A 19,218-nucleotide genomic window follows, 5' to 3' on the forward strand; every position below is an offset into this window, starting at 1 on the left:
TTCGAGCAGCTGGGTACAATGAGCCAAAAGCACAAAGCTACCAAAAACCAAAAAAAAAAAAAAAAAAAAAAAAAAAAAAAAAAAAAAAAAAAAGTCCCTAAACTTATAACCTGAGGTTAGGAGGGGGAAAAGAAGAAACAAAACAAAAACCTAATAAAGATATCAACAAAAGCTAAAAGTTAATGAGATAGAAAATGAAGAAACTACCAGAAACTCAAAGAAACAAATGTCAAATTATTCAAAGGCCAATTCAAGTGACAGATCTCCTATGGAAGAAAGAGTCGTGCCTCCTTGGGCGAGGGTGGTAATTTGGAACAGAGAAGGGAGAACGCAGCTATAGGAAGAGGTGTGAACACGAAGACTTTCTACTCACAACATTGAAAATTAAGCAAAATGAATCATTTTCTGAGGGGAAAAAAACACCATAAAATGTTAAAAAGAAGGAAAATCATTAATGGACCCAGAACAATATTATTTTAATCAATATTGTACAAACATACTCAGCCACACACAAATTCATCACCAAACATCACCAACAGTCAATTAGACGAGATAATTCTTTTGAATATGTATTGCAACAGCCAAGTATATCCAAGCCATGTAAGAATAAATCTAACAAAAGATATACAAGGGAGAGATATAAAAGCTTAACAAAGGACATAAAGAAAAGCTATGTAATATATACCCTGCTCAGGAAAAAAAGACTCAGTGCATAAAAATGATAATTCTCCCAAATCATTCTATAAATTCAATGTGCTTCTAATCAAAACCCTAAAAGAACATCTCACAGACTTGACAAGGTGATCTTCAAGTGGGCAGAGAAGAATAAAAGAGCAGAGATCAGCCAGAGGTTTTTAAATTTAATATCATTGTTATTATTAAGTGGTGGCATTTCATTTTTGTTTTGTTTCTCAGTGGGATTCTCCCTATATAACCCAGACTGACCTCAAACTCACAGGAATCCTCCTGCCTCTGCTTCCCAAGTACTGGGATTACAGGTGTGAGCTACCACACCCGGCTTGAAAGTTATAAATATTAAGGGTAGAGCCATCCTTTAAGAAAGATGGTATAAAAATAATTAATTAAAATCTTAACAACAGTCCAACATGTGAAGAACATTGATAACTGTCCAAAATAGCACCACAAACAGTGGGAAATAATCTGGGGACAAGAGGCCACACTCTGTAGCTGTAAGCCTTCTCCAGTCCTGCCTGGTCCTATGGTCCCGCAGCCACTTATAAAATAACCACTCAGAGACTTAATATTATTCACAAACCGTATGGTCTATGGCAGGCCTCTTGCTAACTAGTTCTTGTATCTTAAATTAACCCATTTCTATTGATCTATGATTTGCCACGATGGCCATGGCATTATCAATCTGCTGGCATGTTGCTCCTTGGGTGGCAGACTGGTATCTTTCCTGCCTCTGCCTTTCTTCTTCCTGTCTCTCTCTCTCTTGAATTTCCTGCCTGGCTATAACCTGAATCATCATAGGCCAGAGAAGTTTCTTTATTAACCAATTATAGCAACATATATTCACAACGTACAAAAAGACATCCCACAGCAACACTCCCTGATCATACCTCCTTCCCTAGAGGCTAGAGACACAAGTGAGACTCTGGGGCATAAACATAGCCTATTTTATAATCACAATAGGGAAAGATGCTGGATCTGAGTGTCTAAAATAAAAACACAGCACTATGGCTGCGGCTCAGTGCCCAAGTGTCTCCCATGCATTAGCAAAGGCTCAGTGGTTGAGCCCATGATCAGCATGACCAAGACCTAGCTAGGTTCAATCCCCAACACCAGAGAATAGAAAACACGTTGTTCCTCATATATAATGGACACACTATTAGCTTCCAGAGCATGTACAGAAGGTTTACAAGTCATTAATAAAACTAAGAGAGGCAGATATGGCAGTGTGTACCTGTAGTCTAGTATTTAGGAAGCTGAGGCATGCTGTGAATCCAGGGCCAGCCTGAGCTAGCTAGAGAGACCTTGTTTCAAAAATACATTTAAAAAATGGATATGAGCAGGACATGCACAAAACAGAATTTCAAAATGTGTGATAAACAAAAGAAAACATACGCAACCTCTCCTAAAGTAAAAGACACTAGAATTTGAACTGTAATGATAATAAAGTACTATTGCAATTCATCAGATTAGCAAGATTAATCTTATGTCAAGTGTGTTGGTGTAGGGGTAGAATAAAAAAAATCCTGTGGCTTTGGGGAGTACAAATACCTCCAATATGGCACCTTACCATACTGTCTCTTTAGCTGAAGGAAGCTGAAAAAAAACAACCACAGAAACAAGGCCAACTTTCTGTGCTCTCTTCTCTCACCTGAGACATGGTTATAAACCAATTCTGTGACCTACCACCCTTGAATGTAGGTCAGAAGACCTGCATGCCAGGGGGCCTTGTCCTCTTCCAGATGCTAAAAAGAACCCGAGCAAAGACCTGCTGGGTCCCCCAGTTCATTTACCACCAAATCACGCCCTCTTTGCCACAGTCACACTTCTACACAACTGCTTGTAAAAACAGCTTTTCCTGGCTTGTGGGGTCTTCCTATCCAAAAACCACTGCATGCGTAAAGCTTGAGTAAGTTTGGAGTGCTTTTCTGTTGCTGGTCTGTCTTCTGTCATCGTAGTCCCAGCCAGGACCCCTTTTCTCTCCTATTTGTCCATTTCTTTTGTTCTCCTGGAAAAAGAACAAATAAAGTGGTGTATTCAAATACCTGACTAGAACCAATATATTTATATCAATTATTTGCCAGGCATGGTGGCTGACTCTGAAATCCTAGCTGAAGGCTAGCGCAGAAGGAGAACAGTGAATTCATGGCTGACCTAATTTGCATGGCAATTTCAGGTCAGCCAGGGCTACACAGTAAGACTCTGTCTCAAAAATAAGGCTAGGCAGTGGTGTCGCACACCTTACATTCTAGCACTTGGGAGGCTACAAGACCAGGCTGCCAGCCTGGTCTACAGAGTAATTTTTAGGACAGCCAGGGCTACACAAAGAAGCCCTACCTCAATAAATAAATAAAAATAAACAAAACATAAAAAAGAAATAAAAGAAATAAAAAAGAAGGGCCGGCAACTTGGCCGAATAGACAAAGGTGCTTTCAGCCAAGTCTGACAACCTGAGTTCAACCCCAGGGTCCCACATGGTGGAAGGAGAGAGCTGGTCCCCCAAAGGTTGTCCCGTGATCACAGCACAAGTGCCATGGCATGAGCAGTCACACGGATGCACATACACACATATAAACATTCACAATAAGTAAATAACACACACACTTACCTCTACATATTTCAACATAAATGAATCCCAAACGCAGTTTGAGATGTTGAGAAATTTCACAAAAAGGAAATCACGAGAGTGTCCACTATGACAGCTCTCTAAAACCTAAAACCCACAGCACATACGCTGAATAGGAATGGTGAATACTACCTTACAGCTGGCAGTAAGACTTAAATAAGGGGGCTGGGGAGATGGCTCAGTGGTTTAGAGCACTTGTTGCTTTTGCAAAGGACTTGGGTTCGGTTCCCAGCACCCACATGGCGACTCACAGCCTTCTGTCACTCCAGTTCCAGGGGATCCAACAGATCCCCTGTTTTGCAGACAAAACACTCATACACATAAAATTAAAATAAATATGCCTTTCCAGAGATTTAAATAGGACGCCAATCTGGAAAGTCAGTGGACACAACGGTGCCGAGAGATGGGGCTCTGGAGGGGTGATTGGCTCACATCCATCATGAATACATTAATGTTGCCATCATGAGGCTAGCGTCATTATTGGGTTTGCTCTAAAAGCAAGCTCAGGCTCCCTACCTCTTCCTTCTCCTTCCTCTCTCGCCTGCCACAGATGACACTAGGCGATTATTAACGCCAGCATCTTGACCTTGGACAACCTTCCAAACTGTGGGAAATTAATTTCTTTTCTTTACAAGCTACCTAGCCTCTGGTAATCTGCTACCAGGTGGACTGGCACATACTGAATCTCTTCATAATCCAAAAAACGCTGCCTTTGTCCTTGTACGAATGCCATTCGCGCGTCACCCGTTTGCAATCTGTGTTCCCGCCCGTGTGTAGATTTCTTCCATAAGCCTTCACCGGAAAGACAACAGTTAGGTTCTGCACCAAGCCCCCTAATTCTCTCTCTACTCTCAACCTTCGAACCATTTTGCCTTTCCCTCCCATTCCGCCTTCGCTGGATGAGCAGCAGCGCCTCCACTTTTGAGTGTCATTTCATTAAGTTTCTGAAGCAGCCAGCCTACATCCCCAAATTAACTCGTGTCTGGAGGGAGTATAAATGGCTTATCAATGCATAATGTACTTTGTCAAAAAAAAAAATCCCTCCATGTAATCTATATGTTCTCCTTATTGTGCTTGGGGGCATCAATTAATGTCAGAAGTCTGACGGTCCCTGAACGCATCCCTTTGACTAGGGATGCTGGTGTGACCTTGCCTCACTTCCGGGCACCGTTTGCTGTTCGTGACTTACCCATCGTGCCCTTGATTTTGATGACATTCTTTCCTTCCCACTTCCTCACCTTACTAGGGACAGAGTCTAACAATAATGTGACTTCGGCAAGCACCCACTCAAATCTTTCTCTTTATTTTTTCCTTCTCTATCCCTCACTTCCTCTGAAAAACTTACTAAGACTTGGAAAAATAGTAAAGCAACCTTACTGTACCTTTTACTCTGCATTCTTAGAGGCATACAATGGTTAGAGTTTTAAAGAAAGAATCAGCCAGGTAAAGTTCCCCCAAATGACAACTTCAGAATTAGCAAATAAGATTTTAATTGGTATTTGCTTTGTTATTTTTTTTTTTAATAAGGACTATATAGTCCAAAGGGATTATGTTTTCAAGAGGGACACAGGAGATGTTCTTGTATGGGGGGAGAAACTGAGATAAGACAGATTTACCCAGTGTGTTAAAGGGCGGGCGACCTTTGGGGAAGTAAGCCTGATTCGGAGACAGACCGTGTGCTGGGGCCCAAATTGATGAAACCTAGGCTCATGGGGGTCCAGGGGAGACATTTCTTGGCTCTGGAGGCATCACTGGTCCAGGATGAGTGTGTGTGAGGCGGTGCCCAGTGCTCAAGTCAGCCTGTCACCTTCTCCGTGAAATGTCCTCTTAGCCCCAAGCACAAAGGCATAAGCCAAGCCCTGTGGGAAAGAAACACACACTCTGTGCAGAGCAGGATTGAACTTCCCAAGTGTACAGCCTATAGACCTCGAGATGGCCAGAAAACAAGCCAGCCTCAGATTGTCTGAAGGGACATGCCTACAAGCATGGGAGAGAATTCTCTTGCCTCCCCAGGGTCTAGGTAAGGAGAAAGTATCACTTGTTTAGAGGAATTTGACCTTAAGACTTCAGAGAAACAGAAGATGCAGGGAGGAAATGCCCTTTTAGATTTTTTACTATCAGTCCTGAAAAGGGCCAAGCCAAACCACGCTAAGGGAGCAGTAGTTTGAATTTATTTTTCTCCTGGGAATCAGCTCAGTTGCACTGTTCTTCATCATACTAAGGTCTTACCTCAGAGAAAAATATTGTGGCTCTCAAAATAGAACTTGGGGGCAAGAGAGGTTGGGGGCCTAGAAGGATTATGGTTTTAAAACTCCAAAGCCTTTTCCTTTTAAGCACAAATTCCAATTAACATTTAAAGAACACCCCAGTACAATCCTTCCAAAACCAAACCCGGAGAGACAGCCCAGTGCAGCAAGAGATATACCCGTTGGCAGTCCAAAAGGGATTAGAAGCAACCCAAGAAAAAAATCTCCGTAGTAACAAACCGCACCATCGACTTCTCCTTCAAGCCCAGCGAGACACTCCTAGCTGGAAAACAACGGTGTTGAAGGCAGAGAGACCGTCTGAGCTTCCATAAAACATTTCTTCCCACTTCTGCCTACGTCTATCAAGGCAGTGCTTGGACACACAAAACCTCGACACCAGCCCCCGCATCTCAGGTTTAAGGATGCCTGATATCATCTCAGAACATGTTTCTGCTTTGCTATTCTATGGCGCTCAGAGACCCGCGGCGCATCTACATAAATCATCAGAGAAAGGATTCCATTACCAGCCACGGCCGCATCCCATTCAGTGATTGAAAACCACAGCTATGTTTTCCAATCTGCTCTCCGAGATGAAAGTGTCATCGTGTGGAATGAGATGGCATGGATTACAGTCCTGGTACCTGTATGCTTATGAGGCCCTGTGTACAGCAAGCCCGACTCTGCCCTGATTTCTAAATTGGTTTTTGAACTCCTGCCTGTGAAGCTGAAAGGCACAATGTATTTATTCAAGGAGAGCTCTGTAGAGGGGAAGCAGGTGACCCCAGCCTCTACCATAACTTTCCCCAAACTGCCGTTCATTAAGCACGTTCCGTCTCATGAACCATGAATCATTTCAGTTTTAAGTACTTTTTTATTTCCTTTAAATTTATCTAAAACTTTATTAGATTCCTCCGGCACAGTCCTGACAGACAGCCTGCATACATTTTCAGCCTTCCCAGTGGAGAAGCATAAAACATTTAAAATCTATATTCGAGCTGACAACAGGAGCATGTTTGAATTAGAAACAGATTAGACATAATTGAAGATAAAGAGAGGGCGCAAGCAGCACTCCCACTTGGTGAAGTGGACTTTAAATTATCGGATCCATCCAGGGTACATTACCAAGAAACATTGAATTGTTATCTTTAGACAGCCTTTTCTAAGAATTTACAATTTCTCAGTTCAGTGAAGCTTAGCACCAGCTTGTTATCGGAACAAAAAACGAAAAATCACCCGGTTCAGGGCACAGAACCGACCTCACCTCAAAAAGTACATTTCCCTCTGATAACAGACACTTCCTCGGACAGCCAAACGGAAGCTTCTTGGGCAGCCATCTTGGGTGCTTCCTCTTTCCCGGTAACTCCCAAGCAGGCTCCTGACAGGCACTGTTTACCAGTAAGGTTCCCTGCCAGGCCTGCATCCATCCCATAATTAAATACCACACAGGCGCGCGCACACACACACAGACAAGACACACACGCACACAAACATATAACACATGCACACACAAATACACACGCATACAAACATACAACATGCACACAAAGACAACACACACACACACACACACACACATGCACACACGAATGCATGAGCACACCCATATCTTTTTTTGCTTTGCCAAAATCCTTCTCATTAGCAGTGTAGCTGAATTCATTACACAAAGCAAATTGACAAAAATTTCATTAATGAAAGTTAAATAAATTAAGTTTGGATACAACGACATATTGTGTTTTTTGGTTTGGGTTTATTTGTTTTTATACAAAAATATCAGACTTTGGAAAAAGGAAAAAACAGATTTTTAACACAACAGGAAAAATACTTGTGCTAAGCAAGCTACTGAAGGCTGGCAAGATGGCTCATTAGATTAAGTCTCTTGTCACCAAGGCTGCCAGCCTGAGTTGGATATCACAAGGACCTACAGGGTAGGAGAGGAGGAGCAACTCCAAATGCTGACCTCTGACCTTCACAGACACACGAGCATGCACACACACACACACACACACACACAAAAACAGAGAGAGAGAGAGACACGTGTAAATAAATGTTTTGTTTTGTTTTAAGGAAGCAAGCTACTGCAAATGAACCTACCTAGATTTCTGTCCTCTTACTAAATATATTTCTACTCATTTTCAATGTAAGTTACAAGTAATCCCATGAAACATCAAATCTCCCATTTTCTGAGGAAAAAAGAAAAGAAAGAATGAGGGTGTGGCTGGATTGTAGAGCATTTGCCTAGCACATGTCAAGCCCTGGGTTCTGTCCCAAGCTCTGCAATCAGTCCATCCATCCATCAAATAAAGGAAGACATCATTTTGAAAATGCTGAGAATCCAGGTGACCACAAAGACCTCAGAAACCTTTCATAGAAGCCAAAGTTTGGATTATAGTTTTCAGCATGTTGTTACTTCCTCTTTTTCTCTCTCCCTCCCTCCCTCTGTCCCTCCCTCTGCTGTGAGATGGTCTGTATGTCAAATTACTCTGATTGGTCAATAATAAAACACTGATTGGCCAGTGGCCAGGCAGGAAGTATAGGCAGGACTAACAGAGAGGAGAAAAGAAAGAACAGGAAGGCGAAGGAGTCACTGCCAGCCACTGCCATGACCAGCAGCATGTGAAGATGCCGGTAAGCCACCAGCCACGTGGCAAGGTATAGATTTATGGGAATGGATTAATTTAAGCTATAAGAACAGTTAGCAAAAAGCCTGTCACGGCCATACAGTTTGTAAGCAATATAAGTCTCTGTGTTTACTTGGTTGGGTCTGAGCGGCTGTGGGACTGGCGGGTGACAAAGATTTGTCCTGACTGTGGGCAAGGCAGGAAAACTCTAGCTACATCCCTCCCTCCCTCCCTCCCTCCCTCCCTCCCTCTTTCCTTCCCTTTCTCTCTCTTTCATCTTGCCAGAGTTAAAGGTAACTAACCTGAGGCATTTTGGAACCCTGCCTCTTGACAAACAGGAACCCCAGCACACAGTAGATATGTAAGTGCTGTGTTGAGGACTAACCTAATTGTTGCTGGCTTCCCCCACACCGTCTCCCATTCCCTGTTAATGTGCCCGGCTCTTTTCCTAATGAACAACTTTATGCTGTTTTCTGATTTGATTTCAGTTACTTTTGTTCTCTGAGAGAATTTTTTTTTAAACTGGAAAAAGCTTTGAAATTAGTAATAAGATTTCAATCTAGGAAGATCTTCAGGACATGTGGGTCAGGCAATAACTGTGCCATGTACCACCTCATGCACTCGTGTGCTTATACTCTGTGAGGAAAGTCCCTTTATGCTGAAATTCAGAAAGTACTTTTCAGTCATGTAGTTCTTAGAAGGCAGCCTCTTTGACTAGGAAAGAACACAGTTTGGGAGACAGATAGACTTACACTCAAATATTTTGTTTTATTATCTTATGAGCATGGTTGTTTTGCCTGCATGTATATCTGTACACTACCAGGTGCTTGCCTGGTGCCCACAGAGCCAGAAGAGGGCATCAGGTCCCCTGGAATCAGAGTTATAGACTGTTGTAAGCCACTGTATGAGTATGAGAATCAAGCCTGGGTCTTTTGAAAGAGCAGCCAGTGCTCTTAACCTCTGAACCATCTCTCCAGTTCCTATACTGAAATATTACTTACTGTTTGTTCTGCCTTTGACCAGCTGGGTGACCAAGGCAAATTACAGACTTCACAGTCTCCTGTCCTAGGAACATTTCCCCCTGCAGAGCTGTCTCAGATGTTTAAGTTATATATATATTTATTTATTTAATGTGGATGATTGCTTTGTCTGCATGTATGTATATGCACCATGTGGGCCTGGTGCCTGCAGAGGTGGGAAGAGAGTATCAGATCCCCCTGGCACTGGAATTGGGGGTGGTTCTGAGCCAAGATATGAGTGCTAGGAACCCGACCTGGGTCCTCTGCAAGAGCAGCTAGTATCCTTAAACAACGAGCTATCCTCTCTTTCCGGTCCTTGGCTCAAATGTTTAAATGAGGTCACTCCCATTAAAAAGTTCAGCACTGTGTAAGCTCAAAGCAGCTAGATCAGCTGCAAACCTTCATGAGTTGGCACCACATGGCCAAATGAATCTGTCCGAGGGACAGCTGTTGAAACCTCCAGGGAAGCGCTGCTCCTCATACACACTTGACCAGCAGGACCAGAAGAGGTCACAGTGGGGGGGTCAGAGGTCTGAGGGGATTATCAGGACAGGAATCACAGTCTTCACTCCCCTACACGTCAGACCTACACAGGACACAAAGGTTGCAGAGACCAGGAATTTTCATCTGTCCTTCCTGCACACAGAATCGCCAGGAGCCTGCCAGTGCCGGAAGCATCTGAGAATGCCACTTTTAATTCAGTGCAGCTGTGCCAGCAATTCAACCCATAAATATTCTTTGGATTCCTTATTTTCCATTTTTTAATCTCCACTCTTGCATGTATGTCTTAGAATGGTTTTTTGCTATTGTCAGTAAACTACTCAGTTAGGTCTTAGGGTTGCTATGGGCGTCTCTTCTCCTGGTCTACCACAAGGCATTCTTTACTCCACCGTCCACCCGTATCTCATACACGCCCTCTCTCGTTCCTAAGCCTCTTCCTTTCTTCCATCGTTACCCTCCTCCCCTTTGGACCTCGTGATCATAACCTTCCACAGCTTTAAGTTTCTGAACCCGTAGACTGTGACACTCTGCCACCTGTGTCCCCTCAGCTACTTCGCCCACCGCAGCTTTTCGGAAGTTGATCAAATCCTTATCCCAGCCCCCGCCCACCTTCTTCCTCCCACCCTTGATCTTACTGACTAAAATCTGAGTATGGGCCATACTGCCCTTATTTGTTTATCTTCCAAAAATTATGAAGTCAAAGGCGCCACCACTGTATAATGGTGACACTCAGTAGCTATGGTTGTTCTCACACTTCATGTTCTACTGAGTGACTAATACAGAGTCTTCATCAGTCACCCTGAGTTTCCAGACTGAAGAGTCATTTTCTGAACTACTTAACTCAACCCCACCACATCCAAGTCCCGTTTGAACATTGCAAATAATTCAACTGAAATAGTATAGCTGATTAAAAAAACAATAAGAAAACCCAAGCAATGAAATTCCAACACACTACCATAAGAAACATGTTGTGGGATAATCTTTTTGTACACTGTGAAGATGTAACATTCTGATTTGGTTTATAAAAAAGCTGAATGGTCAATAGTAGGCAGGATTTCTGGGCAGAGAGGATGCTGGGAAGAAGGCAGAGATTCCAGGAGATACAGTGTAAGCAGGATTGAGATGAGGTAATAAAGCCACAAGGCAGAAAGTAGATTAATAGAAATGGGTTAATTTAAATTATAAGAGCTAGTTAGAAACAAGCCTAAGCTATTGGCCGTGCTCTCATAATTAATAATAAGACACCATGTCATTATGGGGGAGCCATTGATTCTGACAAAGTCTGATTACAGAAACACGAAAAAACCAAAGCACTGTAACTCCCACAGAAATCACTAACCCAAACTAATGACCTTTAGTGAGAGTGTGTTAGATGAAACTAGGCAGAGAACTCAAAAGAATAATTGTAAGTATATTCAAAGAAGTGAGGAAGAAAATGAGCTCCTGAGAAAAACAGAAACAGCTGTCTGAAAGAAGGTGATAAAGAGGAATTCCACAAAGACATAGAAACACTGAAAAAAATCTGAAATGCTGGAAATAAAAAATATAGTAAATCAAATAAAAATCTCTATAGAAAATCTCACAGGTCAAACAGATCAAGAAGAAGACAGAATATCAGAGCTTGAAGACAAGACAGGAAATGGAATGGCCATTTAAGGACAAAACTAAAATTAAGTAGGAATTCCAAGATAAACATGACAGTCTGAAAAGACCAAATCTATAGGTTATAGACACAGAACAAGGAGAAGAATCTCATTCTAAAAGCATAGAAAACATTTCCAAATAAATCTTAACAGAAATGTTCCCAGAGTCAGGAAGATAAATGCCAAACAAGATACAGGAGATGTTTAGAACACCAAGACCAGAAAAGAAACTATTTTTGTCATCTAGAACAAGGAAAGTATATTAAAAGTAGCAAGAAAGAAACACCAATCCACATATAAAGGCAGGTCCATCAAAACAACTGCAGATCATTCAACTGAAATTAAAAGCCAAAAGGGCTTAGAATAATCTATTTCAAGTTCTGAAAGACAACTGTCAACTTAAACTACTAAAATGGATCTTACATTAGATACAAAGCAAATTTCAGCAAATAGAGGAAAATGAAATGATTATTTGATTGTATCTGGTCCCCATGGAATAAGAGTACCAACCACCAAGAGAAACCTTAGAATACAGACAAACTCATGGAGAAATCAGGACCTAAGTCTTAAAAATCCATAGAGTCAAATGTAAATGAAAACACAGCATACCAAAAACCTTCGGGATCTGATGAAAACTATCTAAGAGGGACGTTTATAGCTCTCTAATAGTCTACATTAAGAAATGAGAATTATCTCTAACAAATAACTTAATGATACACCTTAGGGCCCTAGAAGAAGTCAAATTCCAAGTCAGTAGCTGGGAAGAAATCATTAAGATAAGGACATAAATTATTTGAATGGGAACAACAGCAATATACATACACATATACACAAAGAATCAACAAAACAAAAAGTTGGTTCTTTGAAAGATAAGATGGACAAAACCTTAGCCAAATTAACTGAAAGAAAGACACAAATTAATAAAATTAGAGATGAAATGAAAGCCATTACAACAGATACCAAAGAAATTTAGAATATCATTAAGCCTTATCTTGAAAATACATATTGCAATAAATTAGAAATTAAAAAAAGAATGTGTTTCCATACACATACAACCCACCAAAATTGAACTGAGATGTGAGTTAAAATTTTTAAATAGATCTATAACAGGTGGTGAGATTGAATCAGTAATTTAAAATATTCTAAGTTTAAAAACATACTGATTCAGGAGGATTCACTGGTGAATTCTAACAGGATTTTGAATAAGAATTAACAGCAATGCTTCTTAAACTACCCCATAAAATAGAAACAGAAGGAATATTCTCAAACTTTTTTATGAAGTTAGTATTACCCTGATAACAAAAGCAGATAAAGATACAAAAAAAAGAAAGGAAGGAAGAAACAAAGAAAGAAAATAAGAAGCCCTTTTTCCCTAATGAATATAGACAGAAAAATTCTCAGCAAAATACTGAGATTCAAGAACACATCAAAAAGATCACTCACCATGATGAAATTGGGTTTATTCTATAGACGCAGGAATAGTTCAATATACACAAATCAATAAATATTAAAGATTTGACAATGGACTCAAGGACAGTGCTGTGAATGGTCTTTCTGTACATTGTGAAAATTTGCTGCTCCCATTGGTTAATGAAGAAGCTGTTTTGGCCTATGGTAAGGCAGGATAAGAGCCAGGCGAGAAATCCAAGAGAGATACAGGAAGAAGAGGGCAGAGTCAGAGCAGATGTCAGCCTACCACCCAAGGAGCAACATGTCAGAAGACTAGTAACACCACGGCCACGTGGCAAAACACAGATTAATAGAAATGGGTTAATTTAAGGTGAAAGAGCTAGCTAACAAGCAGCCTGAGCCATAGATCAGTTTGTAATTAATATTAAACCTCTGACTGCTATTCAAGTACCAGCAGGTGGGAAAGATTTATCCGGCTACAGGATGGAAATTATATGGTCACCTTGATATATCCAGAAAGGGCTTCTAGAACAATACTACATTCCTTCATGTTAAAAGTCCTAATGGGCAGGGTGGCGGTGTCACACCTTTAATCCCAGCACTCGGGAGGCAGAGCCAGGCGGATCTCTGTGAGTTTGAGGCCAGCCTGGTCTACAGAGTGAGATCCAGGACAGGCACCAAAACTACACAGAAAAACCCTAACTTGGAGCAAGGGGGGGGGGAGTCCTGATGGAAGCTCATAATACAAGAAATGTATATCAATATAATGGAAGATATATGTGTGATAAATATATGGCCAACATTATATTAAATGGGGGAAAACTCAAAACATTTCTACTAAAATCAAGACAAGGTTGTCCACGTTATACACCCTTATTCAATGTAGTACTGGAAGTCTTAGCAAGAATGATAAAGCAAAAGAAGTAAGCAAAAGAATACAGATAAGAAAGAAAAAATTCAAAGTATCTCTATTCGCAGATGACATGAGTCTATACAGAAGAGACCCTAAAGACTCTACCAGAAATCTCTTAGAAATAATAAACAATTTCAGCCAAGTGGCAGGTTACAAAACTAACATACAAAAGCCAATATCCTTCCTATGTACCAATGACAAATAAAGGAAACAATTAATTCCACTTACAATAGCTGGGGGCCAGGGGCTTGGAAAACATTACCAAAGATGTAAGGATATGAAAGATTTCTACAATGAAAACTTCAGAACACCCAAGCAAGATCTTAAGGAAGACACTAGAAGAGAAAATGACCTCTAATACTCACATGGATCCGAAGACTCAATACCGTGAAAATGGGCAGATTCAGTGCAGCTCCAAACAAAATTCCCGTGGCGTTCCCCACAGAATTAGAAAAAATACCGAAGGCTCAGGGAACAACGTGGAAGAAGGGCCAGAAAACCATGTAGGAGCTGGAGGTCAGGGAGAAGTGCTGTGAAGTGCTGTCGTGTGGACATGGCATGGCCATGCACTCTCGTGAATCCACAGAAGCTGTGGTTATCTGCCCATGTCCTGCACGCGATCAAGCCAGTCAACATTCCAGAGTGAATGGAAGAGGGGATGAGGCTCTAGCCCTAGCTGAAGAGCTATTGGCCATTGACGGCTGCCAGGGAAGGGAAGTCATGTTCCAGCGGATGCCCTACACCTGTGTACATACAGGCAGGACTAACTGGATTCAGTGAGTTATGTGAAAAAAGAAGACATTTCAACCTCCACGCAGGCAAAGATCACATTCTTGACTCCATCACAGAAAAGCATCTCTGAAAGTCAGTGGCAAGCGCGGTTTGAGTTTGTTTAGAAAAAGTTTTAACTTCTGCATGGGTATAAAAGGGAAAAGACAATACACAAGCCGATGTGAGTGTGTGTCTCAGGGGAGAGAGGTACAATAGCCACACACACAGTTATAGAGGCTTCTGAAGTTGCCTCTCACAAAGGAACATCCCCCAGAGATTTTATATGTTGTGGTAGCTCCTGGGGTGTTTTAGATAGGATTACAAGCTGTTATGGTAAAACAGTAAGTCGCAAGGATTGCACAAGGAAATGTAACACTGGCTCTCACATTCCCCCCTTGAGTTGTATCCTAAGTCAAAACCTTGACTCTGTGATGGGTACCTGTTTATATTGGGATCTAATAGCAATCAGCTTAATGGTACCCAGACAGGAATTATCATTTAGTTAAGGCATCAGTGATGCAAGAGCCAACAGCAATTAGCAGAAGCAGAAGGATCAAGGGACCTGCAATGTCTGACATCAGAGTTACCATCTAGGATGAGTCCCAAAATGAGAATGGGACCAGTCGTCTATTTCATCTTAGCCCACCCCACCCCCCAACTTGGCAGTGTTTCTGTGAGTATAGCCAAATTACCTCTAATGATTCCCAAGTGGTTTGTATAGAAACAACAATTTTCTCTTGAGGCTATAAAATAACCTTGTTCTGCATAGAGCAGGTTAAGTGTCCTATCATATGGTAGGACTATTTCAGCTAATGAATCTACCTATTGATAGATCTGAGTCTGTTTTGTTTTAATAGGTACTTTTTTGGTAATTTTCCTTGAGGCCAGCATGAGTCCTGGTATACCAATAGGCACTATAGGTAGCCCATGTGTCCCCTGTGCCAGGGAGTTTCCTTTTGACCTAACATTCCAGCCTTTGATAGAGGATAAGGGCTATGTACTCTCATCTGTAACTACTTCCTACTGAAATTAAGGAGCCATTGTCAGGGCCCAGGAAGGCTGGAGTGCTAGTCAAAGGCTGGGAGAGGACTCAGGGCATTCATCAGAAGTATCTGGCTTGCTGACCCAGCTGAAAAGACAGGAAGCCGTCACATCGACTGGACAGGTTTGCATCAAATTTCAGCAAAGTCCATTGCTCACGGTCATTTAGAGCAGTTTGTAGTCCATACCCAATTCCAGCCTGGGGTCTGTCGGTCAAGTGGAAATCTGTTGGGACAGCTATAGACTAGGGATAGAAGTTAAAGTTTAGGAACTTAAAAAAAAAAATCTTACATTTGGAGCTTCCCACTCAAGACTAGGTAATCGGCAGGGAAGCTTAGGTTGCTGGTTGACCTCACAGGAATACTTATCTGGAGTCCATTCGATCTGTGACAGGTGGGTTCAAGTCTTACGACTCCCTGAAGCTTGTATGTACTTTTTTTGGTTTAATTCACTTTCTTATACCTTTAAAACTTTCATTTACATACCTCAAAAAATTTTCTTAGACCCTCTGAACTTACTGAAGCTTTCATATCCTCAGACTTTACACAACTTAGAACATTTCTTTAGACCCTCAGAACATTTAAAACTTTGTATATGTATATATATGTATATATAAACTATAATATATATGTGTGTGTATATATATATACATATATATGTGTATATATATATATCTGTTTTTGTTTTTTAAAGACAGAGTTTCTCTGTGTAGCCCTGGCTATCCTGGAACTCACTATGTAGACCAGGCTGGCCTTGAATTCAGAGGTTCACTAGGCTCTGCCTCTGAGTGCTGGGATTAAAGGTGTGCGCCACCACTGCCCAGCTAAAACCCTTTTTTAATCCAATCATTTACCATAAGACACAAGTGCTTGATTACTGAGAACAGTCATTGCAATGCAAGTTTCTTTAAGTAGTGGAAAAGTAAAAAGGTACAATTGAAACCTGTTTATGCTTTAATATGAAACCTGTTAGCAAGGCAAACCTGGCAGCCTTTCTCAACAGGAGACCTAGTAGCTCTAGAAAAAAGCAAGGCCTTATTTTTACATAATGAAATGAACTAAGAGGGTAGCTGCCACCTTGGGTAAGGTATTGGGTGCCTGTTGCTACCACCAAGCTGACAAAGCTACAGTTCCCAACAACACCAACCATCAGAAATCTGAGAAAGATAAAATTAAAGCAGGAAGTGTAAACCAAACCACCTCTGTATCAATTAAAATAACAAAGACTTACCAGCTACCTGGACAATTACCCTAGTAGGGTCTCCTAGTCTTGATGGCTGCACTGAGGGCAGATGTCCCACAGAAGTATCAGTCTTTGGCTACCAGGCCCAGAAGATCCAAGAGACTTTCCTGTGGAGAAAGAACTTGAGAGACTGGCCTACCTTGTCTAGGCAAAATGGGGCAATCAACTCTCCAGCGTCCTGCTTGTTCACCATTTGGGCAGGGATCTGGTGGCAGGCAAGGCCTGGGGTGGCTTATCCCAGTGGTTAGCAGTACCACAATCCAGATGGAGTCATCCCTTCCCCCATAATCTTCTTTGGAGACCTTCAGGTCACCACTAAGCGCTGGCATTTACGTCTGTCATGGAAAACTTTCTTCGTTAAACATTTTAAATGCCATATCAACAGATCTCTGAAGGCTTTGGGGACCGTACTCTGTTAAGTACATCTGAGCTAAACAAACTTCATTTTTAGTTACTAGCTTTAGGCTTAACCTTGAAAACACATACGGGAGGCTAAATTAAGCTTGTCATTGTAAATTAATTACATTTGAACTTGGCATGGCTACAAGCCTAGTTCTGAAGATTTTGATCATTTATAAGGTGACTGAATATTAAACCGATGTTTTATTTTTTTACTTATTATTTTTATTTAATTTTTTTTTATTCCTTTTACATAGCAACCACAGATTCCCCTTCTCATCCCTCCTCCTGCCCTCCCCAGGCTCCCCACCGACATACCCCCATCCCCTACTCCAAAAGGTTAACCCATCCATATGTCTTAATTATTTTTAACAGTTTACAACAAGTTTGTAGCTTTTATAAGATTAGGATTTTATAGCTTTCTCTCTGTGAAGTTTGAGCCTTAAAAGATTTGAGTCGGAGATTTAATTGAAGATCCTTTAGCATCAAAATAAACTTCAAACCATAAATACAGTCCATAGGGAGACTGGAAACTTTGTACTTTTCTGGTCCTTTCATAGCACACTATTATAGAATATCAGTTTCTAATATGACTCAGCTTATCAAAATAGCTAGAGCCTAACAAAGTTATCGAAGAGCAGGAGGCTAGACATACATTCTGAAGTCAGGTCTCTGTCAGCCTGAACAGGCCTGAGGTAAAGAGACATTCCACAGACTCTTTTCCAGACTGCTTGTCCTTGTCTGGCTGAATCCTAAGACAGGAACAACCCAGTTTCTGAAGTTAGTGTTTGGGGCTCATAGCTGTGGCCCTAACTCTTTAGCCTTTTATTTATTTATTTTTAAGACTATATATTTTAAAATTATCCAGAGCCTTATAAACTTAAATATTTTTTTTTGAGACAGAGTTTCTCTCTCTATGTAGTCCTTGCTGTACTAGAACTCTCTCTGTAGACCAGGCTGGCCTCAAACTCGCAGAGATTCACCTGCCTCTGCCTCTTGAGTGCTTTGATTAAAGGTGTGCGCCACCACATCCAGCTTTATTTAAATTTTTAATAAAATTCTAAAATTTCCTTTTAAAAAACTTTAAGGTCTCTCAACTGTGGGTTCCTACAACATCAAAAATAAAGTACCCTTTTTAAAGTGTCCTTTTTCACTTCACCAGGGAGGAAGCAGGGTACAGCCACTGTCTGACAAGGTAGAACCCCAAGTCCAAAAGTGCAAGCTACTCCATGCTCAGCGTCTGGGATTCGCTCCCAGTGCTCTGGGCATCCCCAGGGGTTCGGGTCACCTCTCTGTCCCTGGCCTCAGCAGCACACACAGCCTATCTTCTAGGCTCCAGCTGGCTCAATTTCATCATACCTGTTATGTCTGGTGGCCATCACATGGCACCGGCATCCTCAAATCTGCTAGGGTTTGTCTCCTGGACTCTCTTTAGAAACTTCAGCCAGCCCTGCCACGCAGTGCCAAGCCTCAGCCACTCTGCGTGACTCCTTCGTGCCTTCAAAACCGATACCTTCTGGGTGACTCTCACATGACAAGGTTTGATTGTCGGCACAAGGTACATTCCTGTATCTAAACACACAGAGGTGCAGCTTCAATACCTTATTAAACAAGCATTGTTTTTAAATCCTATCTTTCATGAACTTTGTTTTTATGATTGTCTTCAGGACAAGAATTATCACACAAAAATCCATCCTAACCCAAAATATCCTGGAGACCTGTTGTTGCCTCCTTGGTTGGATTATACGATAGGGTTACCTTTCACAAAGATGGCGGTAAAGTTACATGACATCCACCCTCTCCAAACCTAACAAGGACAGCTGCCAGGTGCATGGCTGCCTCCGTCCTGACGGGGGTCAGCAACAAAGATGGCAGTAAGCCACATGTGACTTACATCCCAAGATGGCGTCACACCATATGGTTCTCCTTTAAGACTACCTATGTATAGATTTTTAACTACCACCCCTCTGTGCTACGAGTTTTAAATTAACTTTTTTGTTACATATTTTACAGATTTTTTAACCGTATCCAATAAACTTACAAATCTTGAGGTATAGAAAATTCACCCAATAGTGTTACAAATCTTGAATATGGTT

The 19,218-nt window shown here is 41.4% G+C and overlaps 1 long non-coding RNA gene across 2 annotated transcripts in view; it reads right to left on the reverse strand.

Annotated features, from left to right (window-relative positions):
• LOC114704473 overlaps positions 1 to 19,218 on the reverse strand; it is a 42,228-nt gene that overhangs the window by 22,116 nt on the left and 894 nt on the right. The window contains exon 2 of one of the 2 annotated variants that reach the window (XR_005091346.1): positions 16,712 to 16,830. The exons of the other annotated variant lie outside the window; for it this stretch is intronic. This is a non-coding gene — a long non-coding RNA (uncharacterized LOC114704473). The remainder of the gene's footprint in view (positions 1 to 16,711; positions 16,831 to 19,218) is intronic. 2 annotated transcript variants of the gene reach the window in all.

This window comes from Peromyscus leucopus, chromosome 4 (assembly GCF_004664715.2).
Source record: "Peromyscus leucopus breed LL Stock chromosome 4, UCI_PerLeu_2.1, whole genome shotgun sequence".
Lineage (NCBI taxonomy): Eukaryota > Metazoa > Chordata > Mammalia > Rodentia > Cricetidae > Peromyscus > Peromyscus leucopus.